Genomic DNA, 18,384 nt, shown 5'->3' with positions numbered 1-18,384 from the left:
GTAGCATGAGAGATGTATCAGGACAATATCAGGAGACAAATATCTCAACCTGTTTATGGTTAATGGATACTTTCTTTATTTGTAGTTTCTATGAGATAACAATACACACCACATGCCACTAAGAGTCATAGCTTCTATATTATAAGGCTTAATTTTTGAACAATAAATAATTGTTTGCCAGAATAACAGGCAAAGTTCCAGACACTACCAAAAACATGACCTCCTCTGTGGAGGTAACAAACAAATAAAAAATAATAAATCTGTCCAGTGCAGCTATTGTCTGTTAGTGTTCTTTCATGCTTGTTTTCTGCACTTCTTTGTTATTGTAAAAGTCACCGTGAGTGGTCCCTGTTTTAGATGACAACTTTCAGCTTACACATAGCATATTGTACACGGCTCACATGCTGTAAGCTTGTTTAGGAACTTTGCAAAAACACATCCCTGCCACCTCTAGAATTCCTATAATCCTTAACTCTGCATAGTTTTACACAAATTGACCAGGATGTGACCAAGAATCTGCATTTACCCTATGTGTCTCTGTACACACTGGATTGTCTACCAAAACAGAGAATATAAAACACATGGGACACTTCTTTCACCTTGGACACAAGCCTGCAAGAAGTGATGACAAATGGCAAAGAAAGAGAATATCTTTTAAAACGTGGCAAAAAACCTTTCCATGGGAGGAGGCATCACATTTAAAAAAACAAAACAAAACCCCCCCAACAACAATGACAATAACAACTGTGGCTCCTTTGGAGCGATCATGATTTATAGTGTTATTAATCACTGCATAAATAAAAACAAACATATCAGTACCTGCTGGCACTATGGAGATAAGCTTATTTCATTAATCAGTATATGATCACATTGTTGCTCCATATGTAGACAGAATGAATTAAAAGGAAGGCATTCAGCACATGTGAAATACCAATTGAATGGTGTACAGACTTAATACACTCAGCAGACTGGAGGCCTACACCAGTATAGTACAAATCCACACAGTGTTCATAATGTCATTACTATAGTATTGTTAGTATAGCAATTGTTTCAAAGCTATTTCCTCTCAGTAACAAAAAATAAATTAATAATAATAATAATAATAATAATATCAATAAATAAATAAAAACAATATTTACTATTATTATCATCATTATTAATTAAGAAAAGTACTTGAAGGAAGCTGATACATATGAATACCCGAAGTAGGCTCCCTGTTATATAATGGTCCTGTATGGCTATATTTCATGACAAGCTAATACAGCTAGTTAACTGCTAATAGTACAACGTACCTCTTCTGTATGATGGTCAGTTTAGCCTGGCGCATAGCTTACTCACATTTTTGTTACGCTGCGGACAGAGCAATTAATAATAGCTTGTTTTTTCAGCAGGAATGAATGTTGTGCTGTGGGATATTTGCTGTGGAACGAGTTTTGCATTCACCTTATTAGAAATAGACTTCTTCCAGTCCCGAGCACTGAGGATCGCTTCTTCGCTTCAACAAGTTAAGTAACTGCCACTTTTGCTAGCTGTATGTGCTGAGTAGTTTCCCCAGTGTTTGGCCAGCGAGCTACTGCTGGTTGTTTTAGGTGGGCCTTTTAAGCTGCTTGTCTTTTTTTTTTTGGCGTCGTTTATGATACAGTTTTACAGCCTTTAGACCTTTAATGAAAATGTAACTGTGAATTGTTAGAGGCTACATTTATTGGCTGAACTGGTTTTGCTTGTTTCGTGGTTCTTTCTAGTTTTGAAATAAGATCTTGACATATGTGAGCAGCATAGATCACATTCTTATATAACTGTTGCATTGGCTTAGTTTCATACAGTACTGTGTCATGAGACACACCTCATTTGTTTAGATTTTGGTAGGAAAATAGGTAGTTGCAGGACAACAATGTCCAGACTGAAGACATGAGGCTGAAGACTTTTCCACTGCACATTACATACGTTGTCATATTCATTCTTTCCTCAAACACTGGTTCAGCCAATATCAAATCATGATTAACTATTGCATTGAGGAGTTTGGTCATTCAGGAGGAATTACTATGCCACTGAGCTACACTTAAAGCTAATTCATATCTCAGGGAACTTTACTTAATAAAGTCAACACTTTACAGAGAACTCCTTTACACTCAGTAACATTCTTCACAAGGCCTTTTGTCCAGGTACTCATAGTAATCTATTTATCATTCTTAATGCAGTATTACAGAGACTGTGATAGAAATGTTTATGACTGTAAATCTGCAAGTCAATACTCCAGGATTGTTATATCTTAAGTTTATAGAATTAATCTCGTTTCTCAAATTGTACATGTTGTGTGTCACCTTGTTCAAGGCCTTTGGGAACAGCATTGTGATTGCACATTTATTGTTTAGAACTTGAGATACAAGGTCAGCTTTCACAAAAGTGCCTGTCTCACTCAGAAGTTAAATGTCCTGGTTTGGAGACTTTCACGCAAGCGATTTGCCTTTGAAACTTTTGTTAAGAGTTTCTGAATTTCTGAAGGTAAACATCCATCTAGATGGCTGTAGAGCTTTTATGAGTGCCAAGTCAGCCCATAAGACCTTTGGTACCAAAAATAGAGCCAGTGCAATGCAGCAAACAAAACAGAACAAAACAATAGCGCACGGCATAGCACCTCTGCCAGCGTGGGTGACAGGGCACGGGCTGCGATGATTGATGATGAGAGCGAGGAGTATCCCCTCTTCACCCATGATAAGAGGCTATAAGAGTGAGAGGAGGAAAGGATTAAATGAAGCCATGAAGGTGCAGCAGTATAACTACCATCTGAGACAGACGATGTTTTATTTACATCTTAGGCACAACTAAAACATAAAGTGCAGCTTCTCCCCTTCTGCTACAACATGAGGGAGTACAGGCAATTAGAATAAGTTTGGTGCAGAGTATAGTACACATGCCTATAAAAGTCTGAATAAAAGAATGGCCGTTACTAAGGGGTTTAGGATGGATGTCTTTGTTCTCCTTATTTCATTTGAATAGATTATATCTTTATAGATTGACAGATGGACTGGTGCCACGTCAGAGTGGATGCTGTCCTTTCCATTGTGTCGAAAACAGAGCAGTTTGCAAGCAGTGCTGTCGATTTTTAAGCTGCGTTCCTACTCTTACCACTGGTCGCAAGTTCTGGGTACCGACTGAAGAGCGAGATGGCAGATCAGTAATCAAAGTAATCTCACTGGCAGATGTTGGCTTTAATTATTTACTTATTTATTAAATGGATGGTTTAAAACCTTGTAGCAAAAAGAGAGAAAAAATGAGAACATATTGTCTGAGATTCTTTCTTTTAAATAAAATCAACACATTCATAAATACTAATTAATTAATAGATATGAAAACTGTAAATCAGACAGCTAACTTTCTTTTTAGATTGTTCTTGACACATGCACCAGTTGATGAGTGAAAATTGTTTTCTTTAAAGGGTACAATGTGTAAGATCTCACCACTAGATATCAGTAGATTGCAGTCAAATTAATTTCTTTTTCTTACCCCTCCCAGTTCTTCATGTGTGTTACCCTTGCTTCAAGGGCCACCGTAGAACAAACAACTCTGTCCGTTGTTTATCTGTAGTCCACTGTTTATCTCAGATGTCGGGTTTCCACATCTTTTTAATCAATAAGGGTGCAATACATTGTGAAAGGAGCCCGACACAGGACGATGAGTCACTGAAGCTCATTTTTGTCCAATGACAGCGATGCTGAGGTGAGTTTTTGAGGATATCCTGAACTTTTTGCTTGGTAAGCATTGCTGTTTTTTTCCATTAGCAGCTTATGTTTAGGGGCCCTTTATACTTGCCATGCAGAAACTTGGCAGCTAAACTCTCATTCTCATAATCTCATATGAGAACTATTATCGAACTATTTATCAGACAGGAAAATGTGATTTTTGGGACAATCGAGCCTAAAATTAGCTGTCAGAATATTAGCTTATAACCAGCTATCGTTGATCAGAAGTAATTGTGAGAATTTTGGAAATAAATAAGGATGTTTGTGCACATTTTGTCTGTCAAAGCTCTTACTTCAGTTCAGGAGATGAGGCTTGAAGTGAGGAGGATGAGAATGAGGCGGAAATGAGGGAGCAGAGAGAGCAACAGTGGAGGAGTGGCATCACATCTACTTTACAGCTACAGGTGATCCTGTTCCAGTAACCAGCTTGCAAATGTGATGTATGACAATGAAGCCTGCAGTAGAGCTGGGCGATAGAACGATAACGATATGTATCGCGATATAACTTTTACTCGATAGAGAAATTAAGCTATCGCGATAGACCTCGCCGCTCTTGTCCTCTTTAAAAAAAAAAAAAGGTCAGCCAATCCAAATTAAGTAGCGCAGAGCCGAACCAATCACAGCCGCAGCGTCACGTCGCGTGACTTGTTACGTACAGCACAAGTGCCAAGTCACACGTGTGTTTGTTTGGGAAGCAGCCAGCGGGTAATGGAGCCAGCGCGTAATGGAGGAAATGAGTGTGCCGACTAGAAAAATCAACCGAGCGTGACCGAAGAGAAAACAGATGATGGTTGCAATGCCGGAGAGATTGTCGAACGGAAGAGCCATAGAAGTTCCGTAGTGTGAAGGTATTTCGGCTATTTCAAGTCTGACAAAAAACAGAGTAGCGTGCACTGTAAATTGTGCCGAAAGCAAGTCTGGAAATACAATAAACTGGTGCATGCGTCACACTGTGCGCCACGTTATTGTTTCGGTGAAATGAATTTCTACAATACTGTTAATTCTACTCTCTGCAGTGTTTAAATGCTTACATATACACACAGTTACTGTCCCTCCACACATACGACTCGGTTCTGCTTCTATGCCCCAGCTTTGTTTACTTTTTCCCACCGAGGCTTCTAGACTTCTGATTGGCCAACATTTCTGCACGGTTAGGAATCTAGCGCCACCTGCTGCTTTGGCATGTTCATAGCAGCGTTTTCCTTCATTTCTGCCTTTATGTGTGGACGGGATTATTTTTAAAACGAAAACGGAAAATCTCCGTTTTCAAAAATACCCGTGTACGTGTGGACGTAGCCTCAGTCTCTGACTGGAAGCGCTAATTCGTCATTCGGCTTTTGTCAGACTAAAGTAACTGTTAAAACTGTTTGAAAAGCTAAGCTATACAACAAGGAGAGATTGAGAATTTCCTTTTAGTTCTCAGTTTATTTGATATTGACAAAAGTTAGTCAGTTTTGTCTGTTCTTCTGTAAAACAAACTAAGATTTATTTTTAGAATTTATATTTTGTTTCTAAGTGGAATTGACAATTTAGTCTGTTTCGTTTGTTCTGTTTTGAAACTTAAACGCTTTAGCGGCTGCCTTTTGTGTAGTTTGCAATATTTGCCTTTATTTATCTGAAAAAGTTTCATGTTCCTTAAGTACATCTACCCTGTTGAACTTATGGGAAATAAATATTTAAATAAAAACAAGCTGCTGATTATTTCACATTTTACTTGTGAGCAACGGCACATTTAAATCTTACAAATATAGTTATTTGGCTTATATCGTGATAGATATCGTTATCGCCTGAAATGAAAAAAACATATCGTGATATGAAAAAATCTCATATCGCCCAGCTCTAGCCTGCAGTGTACATACAATGGCAATGGACTGTCAGTGTTGAGACTTTTGTGGAAAAATTTTAAAATGAAAAATATTTCAAAGAAAGAAGAAGCATGGAGGTCATGCTAGGACTTAATCATTTCTAAGCACGTAATTGAACCTGTTTCTGAATAAAACTAATCAGACATGAATTATTATTCAAAGCAGAATAGACTTCTATCTATCTTTGAATTTGATGGGAGGGATTGTTAAGATTAGATTAATTCAAAAAAAGGAATAACACAAATTGCTTCTTTGTCTTGTTGCAAGGTTTTGCAGAGAATAAAAGATGTCCCTGTAATCTAACATTTTTCTAATATTTATTAGAAATGGGCATAATTTTCAAATAGTAATTAAGTTATTGAAAGCAAAAAACTGAATCAGTTATGGAACTTTTTTTTCCTTAAAATATTAATTTTCAAACATTTTTTCGAGTGCTTCTGTTGTCAAAGCCAAGTATGCCAAGTTCGTTCTTGGCAAGTTCACTTGAAACTCAGGATCTCTAGAAACATTATTAACATGCTGGTCCAGCTCTTTCTACTCCCTGTCATGTTTCGGCCGTGTGGCAGGCAGGATGAGGACCCAAATTGCAAACTCACACACACGGGGGATAAACTCAAAATGCAGCTTTATTGCTGATAAGTGATAAACAATAACGATGATACAAAAAGCAATACAAAACTACACTAAACTGGGAAAAGCTAAAGTAACATATACTGGAAGACACGGGGAGAACCACACACGGCATGAGGGAGAACGCGACGCCGAACAGAGGAAGACGCAGACAGAAATACACAGAGGGTTAACGAGGAAAGTGGGAACACACGGGGAACACAGGTGACACAGATAACCATAACGAGACAGGGCGGGGTGAACATAACACTGACGGGTACAGGCACAGAGGTTCAGACAGGAGGAGAGAGAGCACGGGGAAAACACAGACATAACAGGCTGGGGAAACATGAAACAACCACAAAGGGAGACGGGGGCTCATAAATACATAGAGGGCACACAGGGGGAAGAGAGAGCACGGGGAGAACTTAGACATAAAGGGCAGGGGAAACATGGAATAAAACATAAGGAGAGACGAGGGCTCACAGATACACAGAGGGGCACACAGGGGGTAAAAGCCATGAAGGGAAAACACTTAGGGAACAACACAACAGGGCAACTCAGAAAACACGGTCTAAATAAGGAACGAAATACAAAAATACATGGAAACTAAGAATACTGGGCCCACATGGCCCAGGACCATGACATCACCCCCCCCTAAAGGGCTGGCTCCCGACAGCCCAAACCCGAGAAACAAAAACAAAAACAGAAAACAACCCACCCAGGGCGGGAGGCGGGGGACCAGGACGGAGGGACCAGAACGGGAAACAAAACAAACAACAGAAAACACAGGAGCACATGACCATAGTCAAAATAAAGTTCAGGGGGCCGACCCAGAGCCCACAGGCACAAGAGTTCACGGGTCACACGGTCGGGGGGCCGACCAGGCGGGTGGCACAGGTGGCAGAGCTGGTCCGGAGGCCGGCCGCGCGGAAGGCAGCGGCGGCGGCGAAGGAGACGACGGAGCAGTTCAGGGGGCCGGCCGCGCGGAAGGCAGCGGCGGCGGCGGAGGAGACGACGGAGCAGTTCAGGGGGCCGGCCGCGCGGAAAGCAGCGGCGGCGGCGGAGGAGACGACGGAGCAGTTCAGGGGGCCGGCCGCGCGGAAAGCAGCGGCGGCGGCGGAGGAGACGACGGAGCAGTTCAGGGGGCCGGCCGCGCGGAAAGCAGCGGCGGCGGCGGAGGAGACGACGGAGCAGTTCAGGGGGCCGGCCGCGCGGAAAGCAGCGGCGGCGGCGGAGGAGACGACGGAGCAGTTCAGGGGGCCGGCCGCGCGGAAGGCAGCGGCGGCGGCGAAGGAGACGACGGAGCAGTTCAGGGGGCCGGCCGCGCGGAAGGCAGCGGCGGCTCTCCAGTGTCAGGCGTGCTGGCCATGGCCCGGTGGGCACAGGACCAGACGAAGCACAGGCTGAAGGCTCTGAGGCTGCTGCAGCTGACGAAGGCTCGGAGGCTGCTGCAGCTGACGAAGGCTCGGAGGCTGCTGCAGCTGACGAAGGCTCGGAGGCTGCTGCAGCTGGCGAAGGCTCGGAGGCTGCTGCAGCGGGCGAAGGCTCGGAGGCTGCTGCAGCGGGCGAAGGCTCGGAGGCTGCTGCAGCGGGCGAAGGCTCTGCAGCGGACGAAGGCTCTGAGGCTGCAGCTGACGAAGGCTCTGAGGCTGCTGCAGCGGGCGAAGGCTCTGAGGCGGCTGCAGCGGGCGAAGGCTCTGAGGCGGCTGCAGCGGGCGAAGGCTCTGAGGCTGCAGCTGACGAAGCACAGGCTGGACTAGGCGTAGCAGAAGGTGGCTGGATGGGCTCCCCGGGCCCTCCAGCTGATGAGGCATGGTGCTGGACGGGCCCCTCGGGCCCTCCAGCGGAGACAGGAGGCTGAACGGGTCCCTCGGACCCTCCAGCTGACGTGGCATGAGGCTGGTGCGGTTCTCCCGAACCCCCAGCTGACGAGGAAGGTGGCTGAACGGGCCCCTCGGACCCTCCAGCGGAGACAGGAGGCTGAACGGGCCCCTCGGACCCTCCAGCTGACGAGGTAGAAGGCGGCGTGGGAGCCGCGGAGTCCTGGATGAGCTCATCCGAGCTCCCAGCAGGAGCTGATGCAGAGCCAGAGAGATTTGAGACCCCTGGCTGAATGTGAAGCCGACCAGCGGACCGTACTGCTATCGGGGCCTGCGCTACAGGCGGCACTGGAGCTACTGGGGCCTGAACTGCTACAGGCGGCACTGGAGCTACTGGGGCCTGAACTGCTACAGGCGGCACTGGAGCTACTGGGGCCTGAACTGCTACAGGCGGCACTGGAGCTACTGGGGCCTGAACTGCTACAGGCGGCACTGGAGCTACTGGGGCCTGAACTGCTACAGGCGGCACTGGAGCTACTGGGGCCTGAACTGCTACAGGCGGCACTGGAGCTACTGGGGCCTGAACTGAAACAGGTGGCTCTGGAAACTGAGCTGAAAGTGGCTGCGGGGTAGGTGACACTGGGAGCTGAGCTACTGGAGACCCAGGTGACACTGGTGTACTGGGGTGAAGGCAGCGAGGACGCAGTCTCTCTCTTAAGGGAGGATCGAATGATTTAGCGATAAACCTAGACGGGAAAAGATGCCGATGCTGAAAATAGCAGGCAGCAGGGGCTTCCAGGAGGGTAGCTGACTGAACTGAGCGTGGCTGCGAGGGAGCTGACTGAACTGAGCGTGGCTGCGAGGGAGCTGACTGAACTGAGCGTGGCTGCGAGGGAGCTGACTGAACTGAGCGTGGCTGCGAGGGAGCTGACTGAACTGAGCGTGGCTGCGAGGGAGCTGACTGAACTGAGCGTGGCTGCGAGGGAGCTGACTGAACTGCTGGTGGCTGCGAGGGAGCTAACTGAACTGCTGGTGGCTGCGAGGGAGCTAACTGAACTGCTGGTGGCTGCACCGGCGATAAGCAGCTCGCGTCGACATCCGCCACACAAAACACAGCCCCTGAGCGAACAGTCACTATGTCTGGAAAAGACACAGAGTCCTCGCTCACCACAGCAGGTGAATTGGAAGTCCGAGTGTCCGGCTGTGGGGTGGTGCGTCGTTGTACAGTGTCTCCGGAGTCCAAACAAAAGGGGACAGAATTATCCGAGCCCGGTGTTAAAAAAACAGAGCCACTCACAGTTGTGCACGGGTTAAAAAGTCCGGGATCCGAAGGCTCGGGCTGAGAGTGTGACACACGGTCACTCTCTCCCAGGGGTGAAAACTGCTCCGCTGCTCGGGAACGGCGACGACGTGAACGCCGTTTTCTCCGGGAAGGGGGAGGAGACGAGCCGGGCCGCGAATCCGTCAGCGGGCCGGGCTGAACATCCTCCGGCTCTTCGTACAGGAGCGACCGCTCCGGGAGGACGCCTACAGTGGAGACGAGGAAGTCCTGGATGTGGGGGTGGAGCGCGCCGAATAGCCACGGGAGTCCGGACACCATCCGCTGTAGGCGGACGGCTACGGTCTCCCGGTACTCACCCTCGGGCAGCACCACCCACTCCTGACAGTGGTACTCCACTGTATAAATCAGATCCTCCCGGAGGTCAGCGGAGGGGTTGTGAATTGCTGGGTCCATATCGAGGTCGCGTTCTTCTGTCATGTTTCGGCCGTGTGGCAGGCAGGATGAGGACCCAAATTGCAAACTCACACACACGGGGGATAAACTCAAAATGCAGCTTTATTGCTGATAAGTGATAAACAATAACGATGATACAAAAAGCAATACAAAACTACACTAAACTGGGAAAAGCTAAAGTAACATATACTGGAAGACACGGGGAGAACCACACACGGCATGAGGGAGAACGCGACGCCGAACAGAGGAAGACGCAGACAGAAATACACAGAGGGTTAACGAGGAAAGTGGGAACACACGGGGAACACAGGTGACACAGATAACCATAACGAGACAGGGCGGGGTGAACATAACACTGACGGGTACAGGCACAGAGGTTCAGACAGGAGGAGAGAGAGCACGGGGAAAACACAGACATAACAGGCTGGGGAAACATGAAACAACCACAAAGGGAGACGGGGGCTCATAAATACATAGAGGGCACACAGGGGGAAGAGAGAGCACGGGGAGAACTTAGACATAAAGGGCAGGGGAAACATGGAATAAAACATAAGGAGAGACGAGGGCTCACAGATACACAGAGGGGCACACAGGGGGTAAAAGCCATGAAGGGAAAACACTTAGGGAACAACACAACAGGGCAACTCAGAAAACACGGTCTAAATAAGGAACGAAATACAAAAATACATGGAAACTAAGAATACTGGGCCCACATGGCCCAGGACCATGACACTCCCAGTGAGAAGGCTGGATTCACATATTTTTAATGTCAGTTTTAATTCTAAAAAATCTGGAGAACGAAGTAGTTCTACATCAAGCAAAAAAAGATGAGAGAAAGATTCAGTTTAAAATATACTGACAGTAAGACATTCAAATTGAATAAGGTGATCCAGTTATAAAGCAACATCACCTGTTGGATATAACCTAACTGATTTATCTCTCTTATTTACCTTGACAGGTGAGGGCCAGTAGAGATTCTGAAAATGATGTTGGGCTTTAGAAATTCTGACCATCTGGTAAAAAGATAGCTGGCTATTAAACTAGCAGGAATAATATATCTATCTATCTATATATATATATGTCAAAACACATTTGCAAACAGGCAATATCTTGAAAAATCAACCACTTATTTGGAGTTTGCACAACTCTACTCTCTTCTAAAAACATCTTAAAGGTTTATTTTGTGGCACAGTAGTATTTCAAAACCTTACTTGCAGTTTTGGTTGTGTTCCTCAAAGATTGCCACTTTTGATTTTCAGTCATATTGCCTTATGGGAAAGTCCACACATGTCACAACTCGGTTTATCCTTTTTAAGTGCACTTAACTTGATTCATATGTTGAGTTGGTCTTGTAATTAGATTGTGACTGATGACATTTCACAAGTACAAGTCCACAAGAATACAAATACACTCAAGTATGCATTTTGAGAAATGGCCCAGGGAACAGACCATTAAAATTCTGTGAGACAGTAAGATACCATATGAACAGGGAAACACACAAATCCAAAGACCACTGGACCCTTCAAATAGTTCGATATAGAGCTCCTTCAAATAATACATGAAAACAAAGCAAGTATGTCACGAATCTACCACAGATATGCACTGTCATTTGAGTGCAGTTGGAGATGGGGTAAGTGATCTTTGAAGACTAATGGAATAGTTCCCAGTTAAAGTAAAATAGTATTTTTGATTGAAATGCCCATTCCTAATATTCTCACTTTGTTGTGTGAGTGTTAATGCTGAAATATAACTATACATGTGAATACATGTGAGAATCAGAGAGACAAAGCAGTCTAGCAAGCACATTAAGATCTTGTCCTACTTCCCATTTGAACAATCTCACAGTCAGTGTTTTCAATTTTTCCACTGTGTGTGTGTGTGGTAATTATAATAGACTGTAGAAATGTCTTTCCACAGTATAATACCCTTGTCACTAAGCCTGGTCATTTTACCGTTTGTTACTGCTTTGTTTACCACTAATTTAAACATATGAACTAGTGGAATGAAACTCTTATGGAAATTTTACAGCATGGCCCAGTTGTGGCTGCCACATCTTGTTCTGTGGTTGATCTTCACAGTTCTGAGCTCATGAGTGAGATTGGAGAAGTTTGCTTACTCGCTAGGAAACAGTTTTTTCTTACGATGATCATGTCCTCCTTCATTTCTGTGGTTCAGGATACATCTTTCATTTACGTAAAAAGACAATTTTATTATATCACTGCACTCTAACACTTAACCACGACAAGTCACGTATTATTTCTTTGCCAAATCTTCATCCTTGCAATCTCCGAAGGAAAAGTCCTTCTCCGTGCTGACTTGACAGAATAAACAGACTTGTAATTTCCTCCACAAACAGCTCACAATCATCCCAAACAACAGTTGAAGATTTGATTTTTCTCAGTGATAAGAGTCAGATAAGTGTGTGTGTGTGTGTGTGTATTGCTCTTGTTTTTCTTCCAAGTTTAAGATTTGTTCAACTGTTTTTGCTCAATCCCCTTGCCATCTCTCTGTGCATGAGCCCTATGTTTCTCCATATTTTATATGCATACAGTGTTTGTGTGCTTCTACAGTTATGGCACAAAAACATAAAGTTGTGCACCAGTGATCAGCTTTTTGACAGATGGCATGTCCTCACTTCTAAACTGATATTGGCTGGTGGCTGCGACTGGACAGTCATCGTAAACTTGCCATATGTTACGATATGCTTCACAGATTGCAGCATGGGGCAAGTCTGTTTAAGAGCATAGAGTGGCAAGATGAAACACTCAAAGATGGGTTGAGCATATGTTCATATCATGTCATTTTCACTTCACTTCAGGAACACATAAGAGCCGGCATTAAGCTGACACAGATGAACAGTTGTTTTAGCACAATGGAGACACAAGAGCACCAGAACAGGGACATAAAAGTCCCTCATATGAGAGATTCAATATTTAGTAACTTCCATCAGTTACCAGGTAATAGTTAAATTATTCATGCAACCTCTCATAGCAGTAATTTCTGCTTATAATTTGTAACTCTTCTAAATTTAAAGACTCAAATCCTAATCATAGTTGATCTGTCGCCTCAAAAGTCAGGTGAGAATTTCTCACAAGGGCACCTTTAACCAGAATAGGATCTTCTCTCCAGACCTGCAAATGGTTCCTCTCTTGAGTGTGAATGAATTTTTCTCTGTGGCTTGACAGGTTAGGCAGCTGAAGAAAGGAAGTGGTCGAAAGAAAGGCAGAAGGAGAGGGGAGAAGTGGTTGTATGTGTCAAGCCTCTTGAAATTGGCCACCTTCCCTCCTGAAGATGGTGTGTCTGCAGGTGCACATACTGTAAAAGTACACATTTGCCCAAGCCGTTGTGTGTCTGTGTGTGTGTATGGGTGACTAACTAAGGGCAGTAGTGTAATGATTTGTCTTTGGCATCCCTTGAGTGAATGCTCTCTCCCACCTATCCACAGGAATAGCACATTAAAGGAGGAAGGTGAATATGATTCAAATGTGAGACGGAGGGGGAATAGCCTTTCTGACATTAAACTGTATGAAACTTTCGAGTTGTAGCCTGGGGACAAAGCTAGTCCTTCAGTGACAAGTGCTTGCATAGAGTTAAAGTGACATTTCAGTTTGGTGGTTTGATGCTGAACCAAGTGTTAGGGCGAGGATGGATCAGTGCCTCCCACCAGGGCAGATGGACAAGCCTTCAAAGCGAGGTAGAAAAATCCTGGTTAATCCATCAGTTAGATCTCAGCGTTCAAAAACGGTTATAAATCAGCTGCAGCTCCTGGAGTGATACTAATGGTAATAGTGTTTTACACGAATACAGCCCTGTTTTTGCCTAGACATCCAATCCAAAAGAATAAGTGTCATACTGTCTCTACCAAGATTTGAAACACTGCTCGGAAATGAGTGCTAGAGGCGACACTGAGTACCAATCACTCAAATTCTTTTCACCAGTAACTCAGTTCTGTAGTGTATCCCTAAGTTTTGACATGTGGTTAGTGCAAGGGATGCTTGAGTGCTTTTTCCCCCCTGAGTATATATCAGGTCAAAATCTATTGTGTTGTTTGAGTAGAGGCAACATTGCACAAGTCACACTAATATTACAAGCGGACATCTAGTGGAAGTAAAAAAAATTAAATGCTTTGTGAAACTCGCAAAACATCAAGTTCAATATCAGCAAGTGCTTCATTTATTTATTTATTTATTTTACAAAACAAGACCGGCAGGAAGAGAGCCAAGTTTAAAATTTGATGTACCTTCAACACATTCCAGATACTTACATCTAAAAACGGTGCACTTTCTTCTGTTAACAGTATTAAACTGCTTCCTTTTTTTGTTGTTGTTGATTAAATGTTGCGTTGCTCTCTAGGGATGCAGTATATCGACAGCTGGTAATTCTTAGCAGATAAATGAAAAGTTAAAATAATTGTTATCGTTTCAAAGTGGGAATTTTGGTTAATAACCAGATCGTGCTAATGAGATGGGGTGTGAAAAATGGTTTTGGTTGATGACTTTTGTCTCTCTTCTCCGCTCTCTGCGTTGATTAAAGCTTAAATGAAAACAGAATTGAGCTCCGTAACCACTGAAAAGTAAATATTATTTGAGATTTATTTAGTTATTAAAGATAACAGAACTTATCAGTAGCAGCATACAAAATAATAGATATTCTTTTATATTATGAATGGTAAATACCATCATTATCAGTCATCATCAATCGTCTGTCATTAATCCAGTCATTCCAGACATTTCTGTTAGGCATGGCAGACACAAGGCCTTCGTTCTGCAGCCCTCTTTGATCAGTTTCTTGAGGGTCAGGAATGGGCAACCACACATCCTCTTAACGTCTGGCTCTCACAGCGAGATCTTCGCAGCTACTGTATCTCATCTTGACACATCACATGGCAAGCATGTGAGACAGGGATTGCGGATGGCCCTTGAGAGCTTCAGTAGGCTGCTGTACAGCTGCATTTTGGTGATGTGGCTCCTCCAGGAAACATTAAGGGTGGCAAGAATTGTGAGTTGTTACAAAACACTTTGTTCAGGGTCCATAATTGAGACTCATACAGAAAGATGTGATTTGAACACTTTAAGAGTTAAACAGCTTATCTAAATATTAGTGTTATATAAATAAAAATGCTTTTATTTTAATACCGACTGTCATTACATTTCCTAAATTTCTTCATTGTTGCTCCTCTATCGCTAAGGCAATCTAAGTCCCTCTAGTCTAAGCTAAATGATACAGCCTTGTTGGTTGATAGCCAAAAACAAGTAAATAAATGATGCTGGTTTATCTTACTCAATCACCCACAAAATCCGTTTGGGCAATGAAAACAAATCTTATGTAAATCTTCCCCCCTGGAGAAAAAGTTTCAAAACCACAACAGCAAGCATTGCTTATATTGACCCAGGCAGGCCCTCTGAGTTCCTGGCCACGTGCCATGCATTACTGCCTCTCCATCACCGACCAGAGCACTGCTGGGAGGTACTTGTTGTTCACCCACCCTGGCAACCAATTAAAAAACAGCTGGAGTTTTGCAGAGCCATTGAAGATAAGGGCCATTCTCCAGGGTGCAGCATTTGCATAACTGCGCCACATTATCCTCAAGGGATAATCAACAGCCAAGAGCAATACAATGCAAATCAGAGTGAAGGAAGAGCTGTCCTCAAACTGGTATATGCTTGCAAAGATCAAGTAGCTCTAGAGCACGGCCTTTATTTTTGTTGTTGTAGACGATTAATAGATGCAGTACTCCGTCATGTGAGTGTACCATTGCAATATGTAACCCCTAAATCCAAACAGGATTTGCACATCACATGTAATTCTAGTCAGGAGTGTAAGCAAGTACAGTTTGACCCTCCATCCTCATCCAGGAGCATCTATATCTGAACAAAGCAAACTGGAACACTTTTATACCGGGGCCTAGAGCCATAATAATGTCCTAGTATACTTGTTTTTTGAGGACCCAGCTGTAACAGGCTAACAGGCTGTTTTAGTCGTTGACTGATGGTTAAAGAGACCTTGCTAGACAAGCTATCAGGGAAACTACCAAACAGCAGGCAGCTAGCTCAGCAGAAAGCCCTGATGATTTCATTAGAATAACCACATTAATGATGATTGCGTCTCTCATGGGTCCATGGTGTTTGCATTAGATCTGTTGAGCCTTGTGTGCACAGCCACCTCATAGGTCTTACAACAAGACTATATATTGAAGGAAATTGGGTAGTTTTAATGTTTTATGTCTGCTGCTCTAATGGTGTGCTTCAGTTACGGCTAGTTTAGCTCTGCGTACACTCTTAAGCATTGCCAATTTCTTTCTTAAGATAAAATTTAAAAAATCACTGCTAGATTTAGTTTCTTGAGTTTTTAAAACACACAGACTATTATACATGCAGGCATTTACCTAAAAGTAACTTCTTTAAGCAACTTAAAATATGGACCCCAAAACTGAGGTTGAGTTTGTGTTTAGCAAAATGTCCTCTTTAAATGTCACACACTCTTCTTTGATATGGAAGTACATTTTCTATATGACCAATCTGTTTCATCCCATTTCTCAGTGTACATAGGAAACAGGTGTATGCTTTATGAAGCTGTTATTGACTTTATCTTGGTTTGGATATCTTTCCTTCAGCCAAAGATAGATTGAAATCATTTTAGGTCAGGACTCCAGGAGTTCACAACACAGAGAGGTCCACAGTTCAGACTGACTCTCTGATCCCCGATAACATCTCTCCACTCTCTGCTCTGGTGTTCCCTTCATCTTTCTCTTTCTGTTTTCGTTCTCTTCTTCTTCTCCTCTTTACTCAAAGCTTTCAGCAGCCTAACATTTTTGATAAATAATTAATTCTGGGGTGCAAGGATGGCGAAGGGGCAAAACGGTCACCGCCTACCACAGAGAGATGGATTTAACCCAGGTAGGGGTACCTCCAGCTTGGTTGTGCATTCCAGCAAGCATAATTGGCACTGTTTGTAGATGGGAAACCAGTGAAGGATTATCTCCTTGTTGCTAGACCACTCTAGTGGCTGCTTGGCTCAACAAAAGAGTGATATCATGGAGTGATTGTGTGAATCTTAATTCAGAACTTTTAGAATTAAATATACTCACTGGGGCTGTATAAGTGTCAAGTGTGCCTGGCAAACATTTCATTTCTATAAATTCCTGAATGAATCCAATGTGTTTGAATGCTGTCTGTATTTGCAAGGACACACCATACCCATGGATTTAGGCTTATACATTTTTGTGTGTGTATATGCATGTGTGATGGCAGCAGTCTAATAGTGTCTCTCTCTAATCCGGGGTTTATCTACTGGTCACTGAGGTGGGAACAGCACTGAGACGTCAGTCATCTGGCTGGCCAACCAAAACCTCTTTATTTCCACTGTCACTGGAACCTATTTGGGAGGATGGAGATTTATTTGGGCTCTCTTATCTCTGCAGTCCAGTCAGGAATCGCATAGCTGAACTCGTGTATCTTTTCTACCCTCTGGATGGAGTGAGGGTAAAAGAGCCCTAAAGGCTAAAAGTCCTTCATGAATATGTTCCACAAATCTGCAGCATATGTCTGATAACATAAAAAGAAGTCTACTGCACTCAAAAAACTAACTGCATGCAAGAAATATGGATATATTTCTGTCTATGGAAAGTAAAATTCTATTTTTCCACTGCAGTTTGTAGAGAACTAAAATTAGTGAAATCACAACTGAAGGTTACTACTGCAGATACTCCTGTATCATAGGAGTTGATTGATATTGATATTAATTGATATAAAAGTTCTTAAGTTATCTACTGATTGTTCTTCTCCCATTAATCCTGGATTGTGAAGATAGACTGCATAAGTAGTCATACTTTCAAACTTTTTGTGAAATCATATCATTTTGAGAAGTTGCATCATCTTGCATATAGCAGCTATATGTGCTCTTATTTGCATATAGCAAATTTATTCATAAGTTCTTTAGGTTGACACAATAGAATAGTTTTGTAAACTTGTGGAATTATTTTTTATATCAGCAATCTATTAATAACTGTTTAACTCCATCCATCCATTCGCTTATCCTTTTCAGGGTCGCGGGGGGCGCTGGAGCCTATCCCAGCTGTCATAGGGCGAAAGGCGGGGTACACCCTGGACAGGTCGCCAGTCTGTCGCAGGGCTAACACATAGGGACAGACAACCATTCACACTCACTCGCACATTCACAACTAGTGGCAATTTGGATTAACCAATTAACCTATCCCCACAAGCTGCATGTCTTTGGACAGTGGGAGGAAGCCGGAGTACCCGGAGAGAACCCACGCAAACACGGGGAGAACATGCAAACTCCACACAGAAAGACCCCGGCCTGATGGTGGAATTGAACTCAGGACCTTCTTGCTGTGAGGCAACAGTGCTAACCACCGTGCCACCGTGCTGCCCTGTTTAACTCCATTAAACTTTATTTGGGGTTTGGTAAAACTGGACATTTTTTTACCCTGCCTATAAACTGCAATGGTCTTCTTTGGATATTGGCTGTCTTTTATTGCATTCTCTATCAAGATGATCCCACACTGCTTAAGTAATGTTGGTAAGGTCAATCCATGACTGATAGTGTTTCATCGTGGGGTTTTTTTTTTCTATCCTTTTATGCTTTTACTG

The 18,384-nt window shown here is 43.5% G+C and overlaps 1 long non-coding RNA gene across 2 annotated transcripts; it reads left to right on the top strand.

Moving 5' to 3' along the window:
- Positions 1 to 1,179: 1,179 nt before the first annotated feature.
- LOC309718330 lies at positions 1,180 to 13,072 on the top strand. 2 transcript variants are annotated; one of them, XR_014279948.1, is made up of 4 exons: positions 1,180 to 1,307; positions 1,392 to 3,717; positions 4,027 to 4,144; positions 12,958 to 13,072. It is a non-coding gene; the product is annotated as an uncharacterized lncRNA (long non-coding RNA). The 2 variants fall into 2 exon arrangements; XR_014279949.1 differs by having other exon boundaries at positions 1,389 to 3,717.
- Positions 13,073 to 18,384: the final 5,312 nt, after the last annotated feature.

Source organism: Aulonocara stuartgranti (assembly GCF_965226115.1).
Source record: "Aulonocara stuartgranti genome assembly, chromosome: 12".
Taxonomy (NCBI): Eukaryota; Metazoa; Chordata; class Actinopteri; order Cichliformes; family Cichlidae; genus Aulonocara; species Aulonocara stuartgranti.
This window is presented reverse-complemented; position numbering and strand designations above follow the sequence as displayed.